Consider the following 27,055-nt stretch of genomic DNA (forward strand, 5'->3'; position numbering starts at 1 on the left):
ACTTCCTTCTTACACACATATAAAATAAACAACAGCAGATGGACAATGACAACTTGATAGGAGTTTTAAAAACCAGTCAAATATCTGCAGAAGCCAAGTGAGTGCCCAACAAAGACATATCTACATTTATGCAATAGAAAATATCCTAGTTTTTAAAATAAAATAATTTTTATTACTTCTTTAAGAATTTCAACAATTTGTTTTGATAATATCCATCCTATTCCCAAACTCACGCCAGATGCACCCGCAACTTCCTTCCAACCCAACTTCAGGGATTCTTTGTCTTTCTTCATTTTGAAAAAACACACCACGTCAAATTTGTGTTGCCCAACTCCTTCTGGTAGTAGGGCCTGGCCTGCGATGTGGTTGGCCCACCAGGGTCACATCATTAAAGAAAAAAAAAGCCTAGCTCTCTTTCATCTACAGCTATTCAATTGCAATGGTTCCTTTGCTAATGGTAGTTATTGGTGTTGGGATTTTGTCTTGCTTGAGTTTGCACAGGTCTTGTGTGTGCTGGCGCAGTTGCTCTGAGTTCGTGTGTGCATCTGCCTAATCATGCTCAGAAAATACTGTTTCCTTGCAGTTATCCATCACCTATGGGTCTTCCACTCCTTCTGGTCCATTTTTGGCAAGCATCCTTGAGACTTGGGAGAGTGTGTGATATAAGTATCACGTGTAGAGCTGAGCATTCTTCAGTTGCTTCTTATGTGCACGCTGACCAGTTGAGAGTCTGTTTGTTAATTGCCATCTACTGCAAACAGAAGCCTCTCTGATGAGGGTTGAGGGATGTACTGGTCTATGGGTATAACAATAAGTCATTAGGAGTTGTTTCAAATTGTGCTCATTTTTCAGAAGAGTAGTATTAATTTCTTTCCTCCCATCTATTGACTATCTATTCTCCCAAAAATCGTCCAGGAATAGGTTCCATCTCATGCACTGGGCCTTAGATTTTATCAGAAAGTGGTTGGTTCATCCCATGACACTCATGACACTCTGGCAAGGGGCTTCTCTTTTCATGCCAGTTATTATTGTAGCTCCCAGGGTTCACAGCTGGCCGAGATTTAACCATTGCTTTTCTCTTTCGGTTATGTGCATAGAATCCCCAGCACTGTGAACACAAATCAGCAAGGAGGAAACTTCCTGATCAACACCAGCTTGATTTATCTATATCTATGATAAAAAAATATATATAATGTTTAGTTGTGGTTTTGTTTCCCCCACCATGGTAGGGTAACTCTTTTAAAACTATTTTTATACATGTATGTGTATATTTATATATTTATACTTTAAAATGCTTCCACTGCATTTGGTTCCCATATGGCTTTTTTCCCGCATTCCCATCTCTACCCTGTCTTCCTGTCCTTCACCTCATTTAGTACTTCCTGATCTATTATTCTCTTTCCTCTTTTTATATTGTTCTTTTCTATCCTCCTGTGAAAGGCCCACTCCTCTCCTATGGCCCCTCACTTGGTTTTAAACCATTATGAGTATTCCAAATGAAACACACACATCTAAAGAATCAGAGCTAACATCCATATTTGAAAGAATGCCATTTTGTCTTTCTGGGTCTGTGTTTCCTCCCTTAGGATGGTTGTTTCCAGTTCCCTTCATTTTTCTGTGAACTTCATAATTTCATTCTTCTTAACAACTAAATATTTCATTGTATAAATATACATGTTCATTTGATATTCATTGGCTGATGGATATAGAGACTTTTTCCATTTCCTGGTTATTGTAAGTAGAGCACCAATGAACATGAAAGAGCATCACTTTAGAAAAATATAAAGTCCTTTGGGTATATGCCCAAGAGTGGTATAACTGTAGTGTGTTGCAGATCTCTTTCCTGCTGTTAGAAGAAAGTGGTGATTTTGAGGGTATTTGTACCAGTTTACACTTTCACCAGTAGTGCATAGGAAAAGAGGCATCTTATTCAGTTCAGTTGCTGAAACAAAATGTCACCATCTGACCAACTTAAATGCCAGACATGTATTTATCAGAGCCATACAGCTAATAAGTTTAAGATAAAGGTGTCACCTCGGTCATGTTGCAGTGGGTAGCGGCTTCTTGAATTATAAATGGCTACAGTCCTGCTGTTTCTTAGTAGCAGAAACTTCTGATGTTTCCACTCTTCTTGTGAGACCATTAATCCATTATAGACTCTACTATAACTTTTACAAATCACTGAGATAAGGCTCTGACTTTCCATCATATCTCTCTCTCTCTCTCTCTCTCTTTCTCTCTCTCTCCCTTGCAGTCCTGATAAGGCTATTTAGCATTCATGTATTGCTATGTACAACCAATCAGCATAACATCAGCAATGTAATGGATCAATATGATATTTTACACTAACAGAAGAGAGTCAAAATCCCTACAGTCTAAACTGAGGTAAAGCTAGAGAGTTTTTGTACTACTGAGAGGTTTATTACTTGCCTTGTCTACTGAAATAAAAGTGGGAAGTCTTTATTGGCAGGCATGGAGAAAGAAGCATTACTACCTTAATAGTTGTATACCAAGTATTAAGAACTGCAGGAGTGTTTTAGTGGGTATAACTGGAGTCACTGCCTAACTGAGGTCAAAATAACCCACTGTCTGTCTCCAAATTCTGTTTGTATTTTTCACAGTAAACAATGTAAGTTGCATGAAGATGCAGTTGGAGTCACTACCTCTGCATCTTTCAGGTCTCAGTGTCCTTCTAAGAATACAGAGTAGGAATTGGTCACTGTCATCCTAGGATGATCTAGTGCCTGTATATATATATATATATATATATATATATATATATATATATATATATATATATATATATATATATAGTCTACTGGTCAGGAAAAAATGAGGATGTTGGGACAGCTCTGAGTATATTTATTTATAAATCACTGTGAGTAACATATAAGCTAAAACTCTGTTAGTCACCAAATCACCATATCTGCTATTCTGACAGGTAGAACACAGGGTTTGGGAGACTGCTTAAATTACTGGTGGCTGAAGGACTGTGTCTTGTTAAAACTGGAAAAACAATTAATAACCCTAAATGCAGAGAGTCCCACAAATTCATACAGCAACTGCAAAAATAACAAAAAAACCTGTTTTTGAAGTGGGCAAAGAGGTTCCACACACACTTCTTCAACTACAGTATTAAAAAGGCCACAAAACATATGCAAAGGAGTTCATCATCAGTGTCCACCACAGCAAGGCAATCCAACACCACAACAAAAATCACCTTGCATGTATTAGGGCAGCTATTGCTAAAAACAAAAAGCCCAGAAGAGAAAGTATTAAGCATTGTCAAGAAGTGGGGAGGGTTTGGAAGCCTTGTACGTTGATGGGAATGCAACCTTGGGTAGCCAGTGAAAAACACTATGCTGATATCATCCAATGATTCCACTTTTGGATATGGACCTAAAACCTTGAAAGCCCAGTCTCAAACAAATCATACCAAAAGAATGTAAATGTGAGAAAGGGACTTGTAGGAAGGGTATGCATGCCTGTGTAGGAAAGATGTCATGTGGCTACGGTAGGCATTTCATACATGTATGAAATGGTCAGCACACAAGTTCTATAAAGTTATTTCAAATCTTAAATAGTCATATACTAATGTTCGTAACATCTTATTCACAATAGCTAATGTGGGTACAACCAAAGTGTTCATAGGCAGAAGAATGAGCAAACAATGTGTGGCATAAAACATGTTATGTGGCTTCAATGAGAAATGGAAAATGTTTCATAAGGAATAAAATTATGGCATGTACTAGATATAAATGATTCCTAAAGATATTAAGACTAATTAAGTAAGCCAGTCAAAGAGCTGCACATGGTATAATTAAATGAGTAAATGATTTGCCTACTAGTCAGACCCAGAAAAGTGGTTGTCAGGAGCTATAAGAAGGAGAAGTTAATGTAGAACTCATAGAGAAGTTCAGTTGGAAGAGATGAAAAAACCTAGAGATGAGTGGTGATAGTGATTGTACAGCGACCTAAATATCTTTTATGCCATTGAGCAGTGTATGCATAATATTAAATCTATTAAAGTTTGTGTTACATGTATTTTTGCAACATTGCAATTGTGCATTTTACTGAAACTTCTCAAAAATGTTTGAAACTTGGAAACTCTTAAGGCAGGTGAAGAACTGTAGGTGTGTGACCTGGAAAAACTCAGCTGCCGCTAGCTTACTGACATCCATCCGTTCAAGATGTAACGCACCTTTTCCAAGTGCATCCAGCATTCTAAGACACTGAACTGAGAGTTCAGAAGGTGAAAACAAATGTATTTTATTTCTACTCCTCGTGGAATATAATTGTCTGTTGTACCATTATTCTACACAAAATATGTGTAAACATTATAAGGATCTTAAAAAATGTAGTTGGGCACATAAGTAAGACAACAGTCCTCAGTGAGGTGGCTGGCATACCTGGTAGGGCATCAGCAGGACCACCAAGATCTGGATTCGATGTTCAGTCTCTCACCACACTTTAAACACTTTCCCTTTGCCTCGTTATTTCGCTTGGTGTAGTTTCCCCATGAGAGTCTACTGGGAAAGTTAGATAAATTTACAGTCTTCTGTGCCAAAGCAGTTCCTAAACTGTAATCCCTGAGATGGCCAGATCTTTGCCCCAGTGTATCCTCAGCCATATAGAATACACGCATTGTCATAGGAACATTATTTGCACTGTAACAACACCGCAAATACCTTTAAGAAAACCCATACATCCTATGAAATGTACCTATCTGCAATAGTATATGAGCAAGAAGAATTTACAAGGTAAAAAGGTGTATGAACACAGGTAAAAGAAAGCCATGAGGAGGTTAAAAAAAACACTTCAGAAGCGAAGAAAAAGTATGTTTCTCCTTTACACAATACCAAAGAAAAAAAACTTTGAAAGGAAGGGCTACCTACTACCTGGGACACACGTATATCTTTCTCTCCTATTAGAATGTGGAATTTGTATCTTCCTACCTAACTTTACTGAAGTATGGAAAAACAATCATAGAAAAACAACCCTCATTTCCCTTTGTTCACATAGGATGAGAAAGTATGGACGATTGACCCATTTCCTTCAAAGCAGACTACCCTGGAAAGCAGCAGGCTGGTTTCTCAAGGTTCTCAGAAAACTGGGGAGCCTGTGCAGATGAAACTGGGTAGCTTTCCAGATGAGTCTGTGACAGAGTGAGGGCCATTGCGCCTTAGCTGGGGGTTTAACTACCAAAGGTTTTTTTCCCTTAGCATTTGCCACAGGGAGACTTTCCGCCCCTCGAAGGACTGCAGCCTGGAATGTTAACATGATAGTTGGGATTGCTGAGAGCCAAGTTACACTGAGGGGGAGTCTGGCCTGACTGCTGCTTTAAGAGCTAAATGCAAAAGGCACTAAAATATCACTAAGAGATGGTTCTAGAGAACTAGTTTCCACATGGGACTTCTTATATGTCTGGCCAAAGGTCAATTGGCCCTTTCTCTGAAACAGATAGCACCCCAGAGTGGCGATAAAGCACACTCATCAATTCCAGGAGCCTGGCATTACTACAAATGTTGTCACAGATGGTTGTACGTCTTACAATGTAAGTTCAGGTCTCAGTCACCTGGACTAACATCACTCTGGCTGCCTGGATATGACAGCTAGGCATATTACCAGAACAGGTGATATATACTTCTCTTTAAAAGTTGAAACTTTCTTTAAAAGCAGTTCTTCAAAGAAATTATTTAAGAAAAATCACAACAAAAATCCCAAAAGAAAATCTGAATAATACTCTGCTCTTATGAGAAGGTTTGGTGGTAAAGACTAGAAAAGATGGGGAAAAGGACATGTAAACACATCCATATCTCTGCTGAGGGTTAATGGCTGATGCTAAATTTGAAACATCATGTCCTGTACAAATAGTATATTCTTACATGTAAAAAGGATCTCATATAGAGTGTTGACTTACCCTAAATCTCCTTGGAGAATGCAATAAAATATTTAAGTAAACATGTTAAATGAAACAAGAAATATCAAGTAAATCAAATTTTTAATTATGCTTAAATTTTTTATTATTTTCAGTTTTATTGGTATGGATATTTTGCCTGTATGTGTGCCTGAGACCAGAAGAAGGTGCCAGGTCTCAGGGAAATAAAGTTACACGTGGGTGTGAGATGCCACATGAATTCTGGGAAGTAAGACTGGATCCTCTAGAAGAGTAGTTAGTCCTCTGAACCAATGAGCCGTATCTCCAGCCCATCAAATCTTTAAATATTTTATGTCATTTTGGGGTGATTATCAGTATCCAGTATAGGATTCCTACCATCCTAACTGATTTGTAGTATTAAGAATTGATTGTAAAACCCACCTATATTATATATATTTTATTAATGGAATATTAGTGATGACAAACTATCTGAAAATAATTATGACTAAGAATATTAAAGATCATTAATTAATCATTAATCAAATATTTTAAAATATTGTATTTTTGTTTGTTCAAAATTCTGTAAGTACAATTATTTTTTGTTTTTTTTTTTAAGATTTATTTATTTATTACTATGTATATAGTGCTCTGCTTGCATGTACTCCTGCAAGCCAGAAGAGGGCGCCATATCACATTACAGATGGTTGCGAGCCACCATGTGGTTGCTGGGAATTGAGCTCAGGACCTTTGGAAGAGCAGGCGGTGCTCTTAACCACTGAGCCATCTCTCCAGCCCCTGTAAGTACAATTATTATGTGGGGCTACTAGACAGTTATCCAACTGTCATTTCAAAACTAAATGACTTGCATAGCATCTAGAGCATAACTACTTTATGGTTAAGCTATGATAAGCCAATGCAAATAAAAAGTATATAAAACATTATGGGGAAGATAAAGAAAACCTATAGCTTATGAAGTCAGTAGGAATCATTTCTATGGTACTCTAGCTGCAAAAAAAGAATGACTAACATCGATAAGGAAAAAATCAGATTTTAGCATGATGGTGAAATGAGGAGGTAGGTAACATGATGCTGAGAGGGCATGGCTTGACAGAATTGGTTGGTTCCAGGGTTCTGTGTACAGAAAGCAGTAATTGCTCAATGCAGAAGAGATTTGAAGATGAACTTTTGAATTAAGTTATCCTAAATCCTATGATGATTTGCCCCAAAATTATTTGCAGAGGGTTTAGATGGGCTGAAATTGAAGAGGGATGATGTCACAGAGAGTAAAGCAGTAATAACTTCTCTTGATATAATAGAAACTAGTAAAATAGCATCAAAATACTGTGTGTGAACTGGAAACACTCACACAGGAAAGGCAAGGAGTTGGAAGGTTCTCAGATGGGGATAGTGGGTGTTATAGATGCCCAGAAGAGTATAATTTAAATAAAGATACATAGTTATGCTAAGCAATGAATGCAGTAACCCCATGCCACAATAGCTTCTTCATGTGTAAGAATTTAGTAAGATTCCAACAACCTGTCTTCTACCCTTGAGTGTTCTGGATCTTCATATGTTTTCTCTTTATATGCCCTTGGAAATTTTTTACAAAAAATTCAGCAGACTTCACATTTCAGTATAAAAGGAAGGCAATTATATATCTAGTACTGGTTTTAAGAATAAGATGTTTTACATAGTACCTTATTTATAACGAGTATTCACAACTTTTGCTACATAATGGCCTCCTATTTGTTTTAGGCTCTTATCCTCATAAGTGTATGTTAATGTGTAAAATTCCTGTAATAAGTTATGCTTAATTGGAAAGACTATTTTATTATGTTTCCCAAACATATTTTTGAAATGCTGGGCATTAAATATGAGGTTTCACTACTCTAGAAAGGTACTCTGTCACTGAGCTACAGTGCCAACACTATCATGTGCTTTTAAAAAGTCGGGAATAAGAAAAAGATAAAGAGCTTAGATGATGCTTAGATGACACACAATAAGTCACTCAGATCAAGTCACTACATGGCTCTCCAAATGTAACATAACTCCTTTGGCTCTTTAAATAATTGTTTTGGTTTTGCTTTTTATCTTACATCTGTGACCAGTTTCTGTGATTTGCTTTAATCATTGGGTAGACATTTTTGAACATGTTAACTTATGTTAACATAATGGCTGGCCTTTTTTTTAAAAAAAAAGTAAACTAAGGGGTCTGCTATAGTCCCTAAAGCTATCATGAAAAATGGAATCTGTCAGGGTTGGGAAAATAGCTCTGTGGGTAAGGGTGTTTGTTATCAAAGGAACGGAACACAAGTTCAAATCCTCAGTCCCCACATAAAATCTGGGTATAGCTACGGGTACTGAAAGAGAAGGGTTCTGTTTCAGTAGGAGATGCTGTCTCAAAAATAAGGTGGCAGTCAATACAGGAAGACGTTTGCACGTGGGCACACATACTCAAGTGCACATGTGTGCATGCACCAATTCTCCCAACACACACACAATCACAGAGAGAGAGAGAGAGAGAGAGAGAGAGAGAGAGAGAGAGAGAGAGAGAGAGAGAGAGAATCATTGTTTTTAAAGACAATGATTTAGGATTGTATTGATACAGATTTATTTGTAGGATTTCATTTTCAAATTTAATTTTGAAATTCAGTTGCTTTGACAAAGTATCTGAGAAGACTATTTGCCTCTAGTTTCCCCCAAATTTCCTGGATTAGTCCTAATTCCTATAAAGTCTCAAATGTTTTGGAAATGTGTGATGACTGGATATCAAGGTTCATAATTTTATGATAGATGAGCTGTGAGATCTTTGTAAATTTAGCTACTATGTTAACTGAGGACAGAATTTCTGAACAGGACATGCTACGGCTTCCCCTCACTACCTCCACTTTACGTACAACACATTTAATTCATTGGGCTTGATTTAGTCATCTATTCATCCCTGGACACAGATGAGTAACAACAATGGGAAGTCCTGATGGCAAACGTCTTAAAATGCCAGGTTCTGTGCTAAGCCCCTAAGGCTCTCACTCTGCATCACACATGGCATACATCCTTACAGTGCACTACCATCTTCCGACTCTAAAAATGAGAACACTGAGCTCTACTTTACATTCTTGAGTCCCTAGCTCAAAGATTCCAGGACTGAGAATCAAAGCCAAGGTCCTGAATGTTATACTTTAATTTATATCGTGGGATTAAGGCTCCCTCACAAACCTCATCAATGTTTGTCTGTCATCTATATTCCATCGTGTCTCTAAATTAAATAACTGGTGGAAGTGGAGGTTAAAGTATGTTTTCATCTAACCACTATGGTTCCTTATGTATTTCTATTGGCTAGTGTTAATAATTCAACAGGGATGAAGCATAACTGTGGAATTAGAAGCATCCTTTAACTGCCTGCGCAACATCCAACACCTTTCTTTGTTAATTGAGATTGTCCAGACATTGGCTGCAGCATCTCGACCTCAGAGAATTTGGTACTTGCAACAGGAGTTTGTCTGAGTGCTTTCCTGACTCATTTCCTCTGGCCATCTCTCATTTTATTGATCTGGAACTAGGCTTGTGGTAGATGATAGAAGAAAGTAAGACAGAGGGTAGATCTGCTACACTGGACTTCTAGAAGTGATTTTTTTTTCTCTAAGAGTGCAGCACAGGTCTCTGTAATTTTTCATTCTTCCTGCCTAGTGTATGGCATAATCCTTGCTGATATAACAGCCATGTAATGGGCAAGAAATGAGAACCATGAGAATCAAAGACATTATGGGAATCATGAGAGTGTCCAAAGGATGTGGATAGAACCAGTATCCCTGATGCAGATGGTGAACATCAACTCCAAGCAACCTAGCACTGGTGTTTATGTTACAAGATTGGTAGTGTCTGCCTATGAACCAGATAGTGGGGGAGGAGGTCCTCCTCGGTCATAGACCTAGGGGAGGGGGATAGGGTGAAAGCACGAGGGAGGGAGGAATGGGAGAATACAAGTGGTGGGATAACAGTTGAGTTGTAATCTGAATAAATTAATTAAAATTAAAAAAAAAAGATTGGCAGTGTCCGGCAGGTAACTGCTTAGGCTATAGCAATGCTGATATATTTATTACACCCTAAATCACAAACTCCTGGACCATATTCGCTGACCCTGCCCATGCCCAGCAGCAAACTTTACATCCTTCATCCTAAGTCATCAGCTAGACACAATGCTTTGGGGTATGGAGCAAAGAAAGGCCAAAACAATGACCTCTAAAAACTGGGCATATCATTTTAAGTCGTGAAACCTCCTGTAGATCTCAGGATAGTGGGTAGTTTTAAGATTTTGTGATACACTTTAGAGCAATAAATATCTAGAATTTGAGTCTGCAGTCATGCTGACAGCAAAGACGCTGGGTAATCAGAGGGAGAGTTTTCACCCATGGAATTCTGTTAACAGGAGGCACCTGTGCAGCGTCTGACCTGCTGCCAATATTAGGGGTATGGGAGAATGTATGAAGAATTCGCTTCTTTATCCCAAACTAGTCCAAGTGGCTTTCAAGGAGTGACACAGTAAGTATGAATCCCTTTACACATACGGATTGGATTGACTTTATTCATCTGAAAGATTTCCCCACCATGACTGTAATAGGCCAAGGACATAACAGTGGGGGTACATCTCTGTATTTCGAAAATCTAAGAAGGCAAAACTATTCTGAGAGGTATGTTTAGGTTTCCTGAAAAACTTCTGGCATTTCATTGGATTTCAAAGGACCTGGAAGTTAAGAGCTAGGTATATTCGTATGCATTTGTCTTCTTAAAGATCATCTTGTTGCCTTTTGACTTTTATGTAAAACTCTTCACCAATATAAACAAATTCTACAAGAAAAATGTTGATTTGAATGCTGAAAAAAAAAACCCAAATCTGATGTTAGAGAAGACATGAATGTGTCTTCTCTCAAGCACAGCTGGTACTGTGAGTTCAGTGTGTTTTCTTTCTCATTTGTAGCTAGAGAAATGTTAGTCATTTAAGTGTGTGTAATGTGGTGTTCTAGGATACCCAAAATTACAGTATAAAAGACTGTAATCAGTACTTGCACAAAGGAGCATAGGAGAGACAAATGGGGAACACTTAAAGACACACTGCAAAGAGAAGCCATTTCTACTAGCCTGAAAGCCATTTTAACGACATCCAGTCAAGAAATAGCAATGCCAGCAGATTGTTCTTATTCCTTTCATGCTTTTAAAAGTATGTATGGATTTTTACCAGCCTTTGCTGTTTTGATTTTCTTGGGCATATCTACATGTCATTGAAAAGCTAAATAACTGTTGGAGATACTGAGGGTCAGATGTCTGTTAGGTGTATAGCCTAGAAAAATTGAAACTGAGCACTGTTGGTAGTAATTAAATAATTTTAGATGGATTGTTGATATGCAATTTTCAGCTATGTATACACACACACACACACACACACACACACACACACACACACACACTTCTTTAAGTAGCCCCTACATGAAATTATCTACAGTGAGCATTAGGTCTATTCCTATCTTTACTTCTGAAAACACTAGCAATGAAATAATGAAACAATTAAATTTGATTTTATTTCAAACTTTATAGACTCTACATGGCTAGAATAGTCAAACCAAAGTCCTTACAGGTGTTGAAAGACATCTGCTTTAAAGGAGTTATAAATAGCACATAAAATGCAGCTGTTAAAGGTTAGCTTGATCATACTGCATGCTATCATGAACTAAGTGCATAATTCTACCTGTTCGATGTTCATTTAAACATACATTACATTGTCTCTCTAACTTTGGGTGAAATTTTTAAATTTTTATTAATAATATTTTCTTTATGTAACAATCTCAATACTTCTCAACTACTTTTTATATTAGTGACTATATAAGTAGTGACTATTTTTCACTAGACCTGGTGGCACTCAGAGGAAGGATAGCAGGCTACCAAGAAGAGATTTGATACCCTATGAGCATATAAAGGGGGAAGAAGTCCCCCTCAGTCACAGCCATAGGGGAGGGGAGTAAGGGGAGAATGGGAGGGAGGAATGGGAGGATACAAGGGAGGGGATAACCATTGAGATGTAATATGAATAAATTAATAAAAAATTTTAAAAATAAAATCTAAGAGAAAAAAAGATAATTTTGCCAGATTTCTAAATTTGAAAACATTATCTTTATTTTGTCACTCACCACAGTATTTGTCAACTCAAGTAAATTAGTTATTGGTGTAAAAATACTGTTACTTGTTATTTACTTTACTTTGCACTTATCTCATAGTAATACATATGTATATAACACATTAATATTATAGATATTTAATATCTATATTTTTTTACCCTTATTGGATATTTAGCATGTACTAGATAGACTCTTGGGCTGAGTAAAGCCTTTGTCCTAGTAAACCTTATCTTCTTCTTTTTTTAAATAACAAATTTTGATATTAAAAATCCAACCTCATATAATTTTACAAAGTTTTACACACAGTAGAAAGGTAAAACTTTCACAATATAAAACTCTAGTATCAACCTTGAGCTGCTACTCAAATCATAAGCTCTGATGTCTCTGGATAGATTCAGATAATGACATACATCTATTCTGTGATTCTTTTATGCTTGCATAAGTCAGGGCTCAACCAGAAAAGCAGAACAGGAGCAATTGGGAATCCGAAATACAACCTAACTCTTAGGAGTATGGGCCAAATATTATGTATTTTACTGATATTGGCCTTGATTGCATGGGTGTCCTGTAGAAGGCAGGGCTATCTTCCTGAAGCTGCTAATATGGTTCCTGAGATGGAACAGGAAAGCCTTATCAACTGTCTCTTGCCCAGAAATATGAGCATTGTGTAAATGACAGTATATACTAACTCAGTTTATGGAAATTGTATCTCTACTTTCTTTTATTAAGTTCTGTACTAATGTTCAAGAGTATTATGGGAAATGTAGTTGAATCTAGTCAAATGACAACTTTACAAAGCCACCACATAGGATTTGTTGTAGTTCATGCGAAATGCTGAATTGATAAAATTGGGATATGTAAACCTTATCTTCTATATGCAGAGTTGGCCAATAAATAGCAACGGTAGCAAATCAACACATCGCCACGTGTACTTTAATAGAGCTTGCTAAGGAAAGAAAAGATGGGGTAGAAGAAAGAGCATCAGGAACGAAGGAGGCAGATGCAGACACTGCAGTTCCAAATGAACAAGTGAGGAAGATCTTACATTGTGATATAAATACTCCCACCATAGTCATTCCCAAGTTGCCAAATGATCACACAATGGCTTGAAAGTTTGCTCAATAGTTAATATTTCTCCCACATTGGTAAAAGCAGATTCTGACAAAAAAAATTGACCAAAGACTTGAAGAAGATTAAGGTATTAGCCAAGCAATTTCTTGGGAAAGAGTTATCTAATCGCTACAAAGATATATGTGTTGTATGAAGAACAGCAGGCAGGTTAATCAGCTGGAGCCAGAGAGAGGTGATGATGGAGAAGGGTCCGGAGAAAAAAAACCTTCCATAACTGTACAAAGAGTTCAATTGCACCCAGATGAAGGAATCCACCTCGGAGTGTTCAGTTATAAGAGACACATTCTCTGAAGCTGTGTTTTGTATTGTATTGTATTGTATTTGTGTTGTAACTGCATTCTCTGTAACACACTTTCAAAGGGTCCTCTGAGGTAATTAGTTGGGAACAGATTTTATGAGAAAAACATTAGAACCTGGGAGATCAGTTTGACAATAAATCTCCTGCCCCAGGTGATGTTTGCTTAGGTCAGGATGGCTGTAAAGAAGAGGTTCTATGTAAATTGTGAGATTAGGACCATGTGATTTTCCTCTTAGATTGGACATACAGTGGATGAGAAAGACAGCACTCAATCCTGGTGTCCAAATACTGATGCTAATGAATAGGAATTGAGAAAGAATATGAGGTAGTCACCTTTTAACTAGATGGAAAAGATGTAAATTCTTCAGTCAGCCCTGAAAATGGCTGGGAGATATATTGGTGTACAGCAACCCAAAGACAGCTGGAATTCTGAATCTGGACTTTAAGAGGAAGACTTCAATCAAGTCCATATGACTTTTTTTTAAAGTCCATACAACTTAAGAGTTGAAAAATATGTTTGCAATAGAGTCACACAGCTGGGTAAAAACACCAAAGGAGAAAGTATAGCCAGGTAAGAAACAACAGCTAGTCAAGAAGTTCATCAACACTAGTAGACTGAAGAGGAAAGCAAAGAGAAAACTGAAGAAGAAGGAAGCAGGAGAAAAGCTATGGTGAGAAGCGGTTTCAGTAGACATAAGAAGAAAACATACTGGACACAGATGCCGTTGTTGTTGTTGTTGTTGCTGCTGCTGCTGCTGCTGCTGCTTTTGAGACAAAGTTTCTCTGTGCAGCCTTGACTGTCATAGACTTACTGTGTAGACCAGGCTGGTCCTGAACTCATGGAGATCCACCTGCCTCCACCTCCCAAGTGCTGGGGTTAAAGGCATGCACCAACCTGAGTACAGATATAGCACCACTTGATACTGAACTGTAGTTCTTTTTTTTTTAAATCAAGTTTGAGTTTTTACATGTCCTAAACAAGAAGAGTCTAGGAATGATAATTAATATCCTAATGATGAATGTTAAAATTTGATCGGCAGTGATACACCTACTGCTACAGTGATTGTTTTAAAATCATATCTGTCTTAAATATATTAATTTGCTCTTCATTAGAAGCTCAAATGAGGTGATTTTTATTAGAGATTCCATTATCAATCAGAATTTAAGTTTCAGACATTTTAAAGACAACTTTAATTATGCTCATAAAGTGTTATACACATTAACTCAGCGCTTCTTCTGCTCCTCACATAGTATTCTATTTTTATTTTAAAAACATTTTTATACAATATATTCTAATCATACTTTTCCCCTCTCCCACCACCTCTCAGATCCTCCCACCTCCAGATCCATCCAGCTCAATGTGCTCTCTCTCCCTCTCTCTCTGTCTCTCTCTGTTTCTCTCTCTGTCTCTCTCTCTCTCTGTCTCGTCTGTCTGTCTGTCTGTCTGTCTGTCTCTCTCTCTCTCCCTCTCTCTCTAAAAAAACAGGCAAACACACAAAACACACATACAGATACAAAGACACACACACACTTAAACACTAAATCAGAAATCATAATATACAAGCAGAAGACCAGTAAGACAACAAATCTCCAAACAAAGCAAAATGAAGCAAAACGTCAACAAAACTACCACTGAGTTAGGTTTGCGTTGGCCATCTTTTGCTGGGCATGGATCAAACCCTTAAGTGTGCTTAATATACCCCTTGAGACAGAGAACACCAAATTTTCCTTTGTAAGCACTTGTTAATTGGAGATTGCTTCTTGGTTAGGGCTGGAACCGGGTGTCCACTTCACTGTCTCATCACTGAGGAGCCATCTTGTTTGAACCTAGAAAGTGCTACAAGGGCTGCTACAATCCCCATGACTTCATATTGCATTGTTCCTGCTGTGCTGGAGTTTTTGGAAGCACTTTCCTTGTAGTCATCCGTGCTCTCTGGCTCTTACAATCTTTCAGCCTCCTCTTCCACATAGTTCCCTGGGCCCTGATGGGAAAAGTTTGATGAAAACATCCCATTTAGGACTGAGTATTCCAAGATCTTTTTCTGCACATTGTCCAGTTGTGGGTCTCTGTTTTACTTACCATCTACTGTAAGAGGACGCTTATCTGGTGACAGCTGAGTGAGACACTGACGAATGGGTATAGCAGAATGTCATTAGGATGTTTATTTATTCCTTTAGCAGAACAATAGTATTTTCCCCCTAAGTCCATAGCCTATCCAACCCCGGGTTCTTAGCCACTCCAGCAGTGTCCGCATGCATACCATCTCATGCAGAGAGCCTTGAATCCAATCAGAGGGTTGTTGGTTATACCCATGACATTCATACCACTATTGCGTATCTATAGGCAGGCCACCATTGTAAAACCCAGGGTTTGTAGCTCAGTTGATGATTACCTTTTCCCTCTGGGAGTGTACAGAGTGCCTTCTAATATCATGAACACTAGGCAGTACAAATGAAGGCTATAGTTAGGCCCCAACCAGCTCCACTTCTCCATGATCTGTAAAATAGCTAAGTGCTGCCTTCAGCAATAGAACTTGCCATCAGTTTGTGGAGATTAACTAATAGCTGAGGCAATAGCTTGAGATATTTGAGGGTTTTCGTGGTGCTTCTTTGTCCAATGACTCAACTAGGTGTAACTCATTTCTAGCACTGGAGGTCCCACTCGGTGTTGAATGATTTCTAATCAGGGCAGTATGTCTCCTTATATTTGGTGACTCCATTTAGATTTCCTTCATGTATGTAGATATTTTTAAGAAGCTTCTACAGTAGTAGGTTTCCATATTGACCTGCAAGAGGCCCTTAGTGTTAGTTGTCCCTCCCCCTATTCCCTTCATCCACCTCTCTTCCACCTGCATCCCCATTTAATCCTCCCTCTCCAGTCCCTTCCCATCTTTCCAAAACTATATATACTTTATCATGAGAAATCCACCCCATAGTCCCTTACTTAATACAGAACCTCTCCATAATCCTGACTTATAATACACCTTTAGCACTTTGCAGTCTGCTTTTATTTGGACATTTTACTCTTGTAAGTTTCTTCTGTTAAATCTAGATCCTAAACTAACTTTAAGATAATGGAGACTGAAGTGATGCATATGCTCAGTGGCTAAGAGTGCTTTCTAACTGTGGTGCTTTGGTCAAAAATGGCCCCAGAGGCTTATAGATTTGAATTCTTGGTCACCAGGATGTGGCACTATTAGATGTTGCCTTATTGGATGGAGTAAGTGTGGTCTTGTTGGAGGAAGTATGTCACTAGGGGTACGCTTTATGGTTTCAAAAAATCAAGCCAGGAGCAAGGTCTCCCCTTCCACTTCTCCCTTTCTTTTTGCTTGCAGACCCAAATGCAGAACTTATGACTCCTTCTTCAGCACCACGTCAGCCTGCTACCACCCTGCTTCCCACCATGACAATAATGGACGATATCTATGAACTGTGAGCAAACCCCATTTAAACGCCTTTTTTTATTAAAAAAAAAAATGTCATAGTTATGGTGTCTCTTCATGGCAATGGAACATTGACTAAGACACTGCTCTTCCAGAAGACCCAAATTCCATGCCCAGCACTGAAATTGGGTGGTTCATATCTTTTTCTAACTCCACTTTCAAGGAATCCTATACCCTTTCTTGGCCATGGGTTGGCCAAGTATCTGAGTAACCCACATCCCAGTTAAGTTGACATACCAAATTAATCAAGACATCCAACTATTTATGTGATCTGGTTTTCTGTTCTCACATATTAACATAATGGCTGATAACTCTTTTTAAAATTGCATCAATATTTTTAATCTTTGATGACTCCGTGCATGTTCATGATGCAATTTGGTCACTTTTACACACACCATCCCTCTCTCATTTCCTTCTCTATGAAACCTTTCTTCCTAACAAGTCTACCCTTGGCCTAAAATTTTCTCTGCATGTGTGATCTGCCAAATTTAATTATGACTGATTGAATGAACATCAATGGGAATTATCTGGTAGAACATGGAAAAATTATCAGTAGATATTCCACTGAAAAGAATGGTACTCCTTCTCTCACCTTCAATATCCATTAACTTCACATAGTCCCTCACCAAAGGGCAAGGCATCAGGATCACCGTTCCCTGCATGATGAAGTGGTGAAGAGTCTAGTTTTCTGCAGGTCTTGAATAGGTAACCATGGCTAAAGTGAGCTTGTAGACACAACGGTTGTGTGATCTCAAGAAGATACTCATATCATTTCTCCCCAGCTCTTACATCAGTTCCTCCCTCTCTGTTGCAATATTCTCTGAATCCCAGAAAGTTGATAAAGATGTCTTGCCTAAAGCTAGTTAGTCCACAGTCACCTATTCTTGGTGTTTTGACAAGTACTGAGTCTTTAAATTAACCAGCTGCAAAAAGTAACATCTCTGTTCAAATGCATTCTGCATTCTGCTATGGTAACTGATTTAATGTAACATTTTACCTCATCGATTACTTTTGTGTACTTTTTTTTATTATTTTGCCAAGTGGATTTGCCTGTAATTCATTCTTCATATATTCTTATTTAGACTGTCTAAATGCATTTTTGAGTTCCTTAATATGTTAGAAGAGAGGCTGGGGAGATGGCTCAGCAGTTAGGACCACGTTAGACTGTGTACATGCATTCTTGAGTCCTTACGATGGTAGGAGAGAGGCTGGAGAGATGGCTCAGCAGTTAGGACCATATGTTGCCTTCATTGAGTGCCCAGGATTGGTTCCCAGAACTCATACTGTGTTGTCATCTTCTGGTCAATGAGATCACTGTGTTCATCTGCACAACACCCCCCCCCCAAGCACACATCCATTACACACATAACTTAAATACATAAATGAAAACTTTTTTAAAATGTAAGAAAGTGTTTTCTGTTTATTTATACTCTGGAATAATGTATACAAAATTGTTTAGATATTGCATTGTTTCTTAAGTGTTCACAGGAACTTACTTGTGAAACACATCTGGATTTGGTGTGTCCTACGTGGGAGAAAATTAACTATGAGCTCATTTTCTTTCTCTCTTTCCTTCTTTCTTTCCTTCTTTCTTTCCTTTTTTCCTCCTCCTCCTCCTCTTCCTCCTCCTCCTCCTTCTCTTCCTCCTCCTCCTCCTCCTTCTTCTTCTTTTCTTTTCTTTTTTCCTGGCTTTTCAAGACAGGGTTTCTCTATGTAGTCCTGACTATCCTGAACTCTTTTTGTAGATCAAGCTAACCTCAAACTCACAGAGATCCAGCTGCCTCTGTCTCCCGAATGCTCTAATGAAAGTTGTGTGCTACTGTGCCTGGCCTAACTCAGTTTCTTTACATATTTGTTAAGATTATAGGTATGTATTAAATTATTTATACTTTTCTAGGGCTTTCTCTAATACTACTAATTTTTCAAATTTAACAATATTTCTTCATAATATTGTCATATTATCATTGTTTATATATCATTATTTATTATATCATTATTTATGATAATCTTTATCTATGCCTTGTCTCATTTTCTTATTAATCTCTCTAAATGTTTATTAATTATTAGCCATTTAATAATTTTAAATTTATTTATTTATATTTCTGAATCTTCACTTACGTTTCTTTCTTTCTTTCTTTTCTTTTTCTTTCTTTCTTTTTTCCCCCCCTCTCTGTGTAGCCTTGGCTGTACTGGTCTCACTTTGTAGACCAGACTGGCTTCGAAATCACAGAGATCTGCCTGCCTCTGCCTCCCTAAATGCTGGGATTACAAAAGTGTGCCACCATGCCCGGCCACTTACAATTCTATAAAGAGTCAGATGGCAAATATTCCATGCAGACATGTGGTCTCTAAAAACTGACATTATAGCATAAAATTAGCTCTATGTAAAACTTCTTACTAATAAAAATTTACTTATAAAAATTAGACAACTTTTTAAAATATATATAAACCACAGGCAGTACCATGCTGATACCTTCTACCTCATCTATTTCTGCTCTTATGTTCAATTTACGTGTGTTTTCTTTGAACATGTCCTGTGATTACCCAGGACTGCTTACCTTCTACACAATTTATTGTTTGGTTATATCCTTTTTAAATTAATTACAAAAATATTATATAAAGTACAGTTCACTACTAGAATCTCACAAGTTTTTATATATAAAGTTTCACTATCCTTATTTATAAATATTTTCTCATTTTCTATATATTATCTTTAATGCCTGGATTATTAAAAATTTGTCTCATTTCAAAATGTAAAATATTTTGCATTTGTTTCTAAATTAAATTTTTACTCAAGACAGGGTTTCTCTGTGGCCTTGGCTTCCTGGACTTGCTTTTTAGACCACGCTGGCCTTGAACTCACAGAGATCTACCTACCTGTGCCTGCCTGAGTGCTGGGAATACAGGCATGCACCACCATACTTGGCTACTCTAAATTAATTTCATTATGATACAATAATTGTTTTTTAACATTATTTTCAATATATTCCCAGGTGAATATGAAAAATATATTGCTTTTATTATACAAAGTTTTATAAATTGCTAGTATACTAAATGTATTTTTGTATTGTTCATACCTCCTTTTTTATCATTTACTAAAATATGTGAATTATAATTTCCCAATATAGTGGTGCATTTGTATAGTTTTTGGGTACTTTTGTATACCGTATAAATGTATAGTGAATAATGTGTGTGTTTTCTGTCTGTCTTAAAAGGTCTAGTTTTATGTCCATTTGACACAAGCTAGATTCATTCGAGAAGAGAGGATCTCAGTTGAGGCTACCCCCACCAGACCGTTCTGTGGGTGAGCATCTCGTGCATTTTCTTAATTGATCATCCATATGGGGGAGCCTTGCTCATTGTGAGTGGTGCCACCCCCTGGTGTTCCTGGGTTCTATAACAAGTCAGGCTGAGCAAGCCATAGGGGCAAGCCATTAAAAGCATTCCGACATGGCCTCCAGCTCCTGCCTCCTGCCCTGCTTGAGTTTCCGCACTGACTTCCCTGGTCAATGGACTATATAAGTAAAATAAACTCTCTCTTCATTTAGCTGCTTTTGGTCATAGTATTTTGCCAGAGCAATATAGAGTCTAAGAGTCTTCAATCTACTTTAGAAATTTAAGTATATTTTGATAAAATTTTTATTTTTATTATCCTACGTTTGGCTTCTTTTCATTTAATTTTAAAAATTGTTTCCTTTAACTGAAGTTTGTATCTTTCTAGTCTACTTTGCAGTTGTATGAGGGCCAGAGGCATGGCTCCGCTGTGGCAGGATACTTGCTTAGTTTGTGCAAGGCCCAGGATGTATTAGTAGCTTCGTTCCACGTTCTTCAGAACGCTAAGCAGAAAGTTGGATAGCTTTAACCTTTAAATATAGTCAAGCCCCTCTCTTTGTAAAGTGAGTAAGAGCTGATCGTGGTGATCGACACCTGTAATCCCAGCAGTCAAGCACATAAGGCAGAAGAACTAGGAGTTCAAATCCATTCATACCTACAAAGCATGTTCAAGACTAGCCTGGACTATATGAGACACGAGAAAAAAATCATAAAATAATTTTAGAGTAATTTAATCCAGTTTAATGCATTTTATATACAAGTCATGTAAAGTGAAATTCTGATAATGATGCTGTGCAGCCAAAACTTTCGGCCATGGAGTGTATGATCTGTCAGATGTGTTAAAGGACAATGACTAGCCTCTCAAGCTACTCAGCGGTCTATCTAACAGGAAACCATTAAATACTAAGGAATAAACCATCAGTGTGAAGGAGCAGTAGAGGGACTTGGTGAGTCAGCACATCTGTATTATGCTTGTTGCAGATTAGGTTCTATAGAAGCAGAAGCTAAGGATTTTAAGGATTAAGAGCTGAACAAAGGACTAGGAAGAGGCAGCAAGAGTCAGGAGGATGCCTGAACACAGGAACTGCAAAACCCACAGTGGGATCACAGAATTCTGTAACTGGACCTGAAATGGATCTTTTCTAATCCCAACTGTGCCAGCAACTAGATGCCATATGCTCAACAAAGTGTGAAGTCAGGGCAAGCGGCTGCGTGTAACTAGCATAAACTCAGAAGGGGCTGAGCTGTGGAGGCTGCCTACTGAGAAGCAAAGAGCATGAGCTCCCATAAGAAGGTCTAAGCAGCATGTATCTATTTCTCTTAAATAGGCTACATGTACAGTGCCATTGCATAGTCTTTTTTTTTTTTTTTACCACAATTCCAAGACAGAAGGTAGAAACGGGTTTCAGTTACTATATCACGTCTCTGAAGTTTCTGTTTAAGTACTGTGGAGGGTTGCTTTTCATCTGAGTCAGAGAATAACAAGCCAGTTATCTAGGAGACAGGACTTTATATCTCACAAGCCAGGAAGTACAGTTCTTTCTCAAATATGCCTATGTGTATATATCTTGACAAAGATGCTATGTGCCAGTATATAACCCTTATTATGTAAATTTAATGAAAAAGAAGAAATTCATGTCTTTAAATACATTTGCTAGATTAGGAGAAACAGAGAAAATATTTAATGATGAATTCCATAGCAACAAAGAACATCGGTGATTTTTAAAAGTCATTCATCTGTAGTGTGAGGCATTTTGTGCTTTGACAAAAATGATGCGGCCACGGAAAAAGATTTTGGACACCTTTTGGCTGTGGTTACTACTGTCAGCAGGCAGGAGAAGTCTGGAATTACATACAAAATAATTTATAGATTGCAAATGTCTACACTGAAGTTTTGGATGCAACTAAGAGAAGAGCCAGTGCTTACCCTGATACCACTTCAACGGTTGTGTTTGCAATTATTTGGGAAGAAGCCACAGAGAGCAAACACATCTCACTCACCCAGATCTGTGATACCACATTTATTTGGCTAAATGAATTGAACATTTTACAAGACTACAATGCATGAGAAAGGCTTTACAAGATGCATCTTCACAATTTTCAAATCCTAGAAATGATCAAGTTTCTTTAGGGAAAGCACACAATAGGGTAATAACTGAGAATTATCTATCCTGAACACTAAAATAATATATCTGTTTGACCCGATTTATTTTACAAATAAAGACACCAAAAACTTGAGTGACAAAATGAGTTGTCTACAGAGGCAAAGCTAACAGCAGGATCTTGGCTTCTTGGGTTTTGAGTTTGAACTTCTTGTGAAAATAATACATCTATGACATATATATATATATATATGTGTGTGTGTGTGTGTGTGTGTGTGTGTGTGTGTGTTAAATATTACTGTAGACCAGCCAAGAGGTGCTTATTTGAGTTCACTGGGTATGTCAAAGCTACATATTCCAAAACAAAGTGCCTGTTCCAAACAATGTATTTTAAAGAGAACTATCAAAGATCTGCATGTGTACCCTAAATCCTATCTCATTAAGTTTATCTGTGGCTATTCTTGTTTTTCCTATGTAGTACAGGTCACTTGTTGTCCCTAAATTTATTACTTTCTTTGTTTATGACGTGCATGATACTGTTTATTCAGTATTATCCTGTTAATCTACTTGTGTGCTCATGGTCACAGCCAATAATCCAGGGAAACTGTTGATTGTCTACATGAAACAAGGAACGATGATTTGGATTACTCAAAATGGTGACTAATCCAAAAACCATTTAACTTTTTAGTTCACTTTCTGCTAACACTAAACATGGACATCATTATGTTTAAAACACTCTCTTCAAACAAATGAACTCACTCTCTAATTGGCTACTTTTCCCTTGGTCTTGTTTAATTATCCACACCCAACTGCACATCTTCCCTTCACTATATTTCATAATAGTTTCATCTTCCAAGAGAAGACTTTATTTTAGAAGCATGGAAAACCTGATACATGATGAAATATATAGCAAATACTGACTTCATTTATGCCTGTCTTCCCTTCCCTCCCCTTCTCTTCCTTTCCCTTCCCTTCTCTTCCCTTCCCTTCCCTTCCCTTCCCTTCCCTTCCCTTCCTTTCCCTTCCCTTCCCTTCCTTTCATTTCCCTGTCCTTTCTTTTCTTTTCCTTTTTTTTTTTGTTTGCTTGTTTTCTGAGACACATTTTCACAGTGTAGCTCTGGCTAGCTGGGAACTCACTGTGTAGGTTAGACTGGCTTAAAACTTACAGAGATCCATCTTCCTCTGCCTCCCAAGTGCTGGGATTGAAGGTGTGCACTGTCACCCCAATGCTTGAATGCTTTCAAATTGGGTTCATCTATCCAATTCTCTAAGGAGACATGATGAGAACAAACTACACACAAAACTCTGATCTTCTGAGGACACATGGTACTTTTCAATTGGAGAGTCAAATGTGCAAAACTACAAATTGAAAAGATAAATACACTAGCAATAGGTACAATTCCCACTGACTGCATTCATGATTTGCCTGTCAAGGTGGCCTCCAAATGGGCTGGCTGAGCCTAGTCCCCTACTGGCAGGCCTCACAGCTAACATTGTTAATCACTAAGCTGCATAAAAGGTGTCAGATATAAATTGAAAAGTCCATAGAGTTCCACTGGGGATATTTGCACAAAGTTAATAATCTGAGGAAACAAGAACTGTGATTTGTATTCCATGGACCATACTGTTCTATCATCTTCTCCTACAAACACATGTTGGCTCAAGTAACTTGTATCTTAGTAACCCTAATGTGATTACATGCTGCAGGTTAGTGGTGAGCACCATGATTATTTCCACTATTCAATCACAGTAATACAGGCTACTAATGGGTATTTACACCTGTGAGTGAATGCTTCCTGGTGGACACTTGCATGGGATCATACTGGATACTCAATCATCAGGACATAAGTTAACAGCTCACCCATCAGCCAGAGTGTGATGTGCATGCACTCCAGGGTAAGCCAAGAGTTCTTTCCTGATACATCCGGCCATTCTGGGCAAAATAATAGCAAAGCACTGACGACTTCAAGGACTTTTCAGTTTACATCTGATACTCTTTATGTGACTTAGTGATTAACATCTTTTGGATTTCTAGTCTTGCATGTTTGAAAAGTACCATGTGTCCTCAGAAGATCTGTAACATTCAGCATCATTCCTGTTCATAATAAGTTGTGTTTCATATGTAAATAATAAGGCCTCAGAAGCTGCAATGACTCAAAAGGAAATGGAACCTACCTCCTGACACTGGCGTGATAGCCCATGCTCTTTATGCTTCCTTCTTTTTAAATAATATTCAAAGCCAATACTATAAGACTTCAATATGTTTTAAACACTTTCTTTTATTTTTTATGGGTGTTTTCATCAGTTCAAACATTGACTTTTATTTAAAATAATTTTTTGCCACGACAGTTTGGAAAAACTCTTCCCACACGCAGGAAATCCGTGCCACAACGTGAAAACTAGGCAGAAACTGTTCTCCATACGGACCCTCAACTAGGATTTTTAAAGGGTGGAGTGGAAACAAAGCAAAGTCAAGAACTGACAGCTGGCAATGCAATAGCTTTTAAGTAGTATCCGCCCAACAAAATGTTTCATGAAAAATTTTAAACAATAAATTCTGTCATCTTGAAAAGATAATCCCAAAGAGTTTCCTGTCTCCTTTGCATTGGAGGACTCTGTGTTCTCTATGCGGGAGGGAAAAGCAAAACAGGAAATTTGTTTTTAATTTTTAGCACATCTAAATACAAAAGGACTTTTAAAAATAACATGAAAATGTATTGGAATTGTTCAACCAATCAGGCATTTAATATGTTCATGAAATTTATATTTTAACAACACAAAGGAATTTATATTTTAACAACTCTAAATTTAAGTCTATAATGATGCCATATTTCACATTACTATAAAAATTGCCACAAAATAACTTATTGGAATATAAAGTATTGCACCAGATACTATCAAACACAAACAATTTTATTTATAGTTTTATCAAAATATAAATCCATTGTCATAATTTGCAATAATAAATATTTTCCATTCTATCTATACATCATGATAATGTTTTTTAAAATTATTGCTTTTTAATCAAGTTTGTTGAGATAACTTAAGCTGGTGTGACAAAAATGTACCTTTTTCAAGTGTTAGACTCCACATTCTGATAAATGTACTCAACCATTTGATCAACAGTATAATCAGGGCATAGAATATTTCTATCAAACAAACAAACAAACCAAAACTATTCACGTTCTACTGAAGTCCGTTACTCCTTCCCAAAGGTCTAGCAACACCACTGATGGTGTTTGGGTTCTTTTATTGTTTACTTTTGTTTGTCATTAAGTTAGCTTTGCCCATTCTAGCATTTGATGAATGGGCATCAGTTTTTTGTTTGTTTGTTTTTGTTTGTTTGTTTGTTTGTAAAAACTTGGTGTCTTAGAGTTACTACTGTGTACTACCATTGCTAACTATAGATTACTGCAGCTTTCAGCTCTCATCAGAGAAGCTTCTGAGGTGGCATAGACACTCACAACTGGTCAAAGGATAGAGAATAAGTAAAGGTATACTGTGAAGTCCTAAATATCCCAACTGCATCACATGCCTTTACACCCCATTTCCTCAAGCGGACTCCTCAGACTGGGCTGCTCAGAAGCCCTGCCTCCTGGACACAGCATGGCCATCGAACTTCGGAACTCAAAGTAGGCTATCGTCTGAACAAGACCTTCACAAAAATCAAACCAGCCAAACTCCAGGTAGATGGAGAAGGGTCATGAGACCCCATCCTTAGCTGAGGTGCTACTGCTGGATTCTGAAGAGAGAGTCAGCTTTCTTTGGGAAAATGGCCCCTGGTAGGTTACCCGTGCTCCAGTGAATGACCCTACACCCATGCAGACAGCACTAGTTGGACTTAGTGGATTATTTAAAATTATGACATGAAGTTGGAAGGGCAGTGTGGGCTGAGAAGAGTTGCAGAGAGAAAGTGGGGTAAATATCATCCAAGTATATGTATGAAATCATGAATCAAATAAAACATAAACATAAAACATAAAACATAAAATTATTTGTCAAATTTTGTCTAATTTGGGTTTTTTGTTTGTTTTGTTTTGTTTTGTTTTGTTTTGTTTTGTTTTTGGTAACCCAAAAAGTTCAATATCCTTTTGTGCATTTCAAGATTTGTAAATCTTTTGTGAAACATGTGTTCAACTTTTTTTCCAACTTGTGTTACCTTATTGTTGTTAAGTATACAAGTTATTTACATGCTAAGTACAAATGCTTTTGGCTATGTGTATCTCAAATACTTTCTTTCAATTTATTGGTGTTTTTTGTATGTGTCTGTGTGTGATAACCTTGTATTCTAATTGGCGTGCCCTGTTTAATTTTCTCGCTGTTTTCCAGTTTCATTTAGTATAATACTGGACAGCATTACTGAAGGCAGCAATCCTTGCTTGGCTTCTGTGGTGGTGTGAATAAGAAGCTCCCCAGCATTTTTGGACATTTGCATGCTCAGTCCCCTGCTAGAGATACTGACTGTGCAGGTTAGGAGGTGTGACCTTGGTGAAGGAGATGAAGGTGGGCTCCGAGAGGTACAAGACTCAAGCCACGCCTAGTGTGGGTTTCTGCCTGTGATTCTGCCCTGCCTGCTGCTTGCTGCCACCTCCCCCTCCATTACAGATTCTTATCCTTCAGGAACTACAAGCCAAATAAACCCTTCCTTCCGGAAACTGCTTTGAATCATGGTATTTTTTATCACAGCAATGGAAATGCAACCA

General features: G+C 37.7%; 1 long non-coding RNA gene across 1 annotated transcript in view; it reads right to left on the reverse strand.

The window, feature by feature from the left end:
• Nucleotides 1-152: 152 nt before the first annotated feature.
• LOC311603998 overlaps nt 153-27,055 on the reverse strand; it is a 52,137-nt gene continuing 25,234 nt past the window's right edge. The window contains exons 2-3 of the long non-coding RNA XR_014781356.1: nt 4,410-4,526; nt 153-1,170 (exon numbers count right to left, since the gene is read on the reverse strand). This is a non-coding gene — a long non-coding RNA (uncharacterized lncRNA). The remainder of the gene's footprint in view (nt 1,171-4,409; nt 4,527-27,055) is intronic.

This window comes from Acomys minous, assembly GCF_964271855.1.
Source record: "Acomys minous genome assembly, chromosome: 8".
Classification (NCBI taxonomy): Eukaryota; Metazoa; Chordata; class Mammalia; order Rodentia; family Muridae; genus Acomys; species Acomys minous.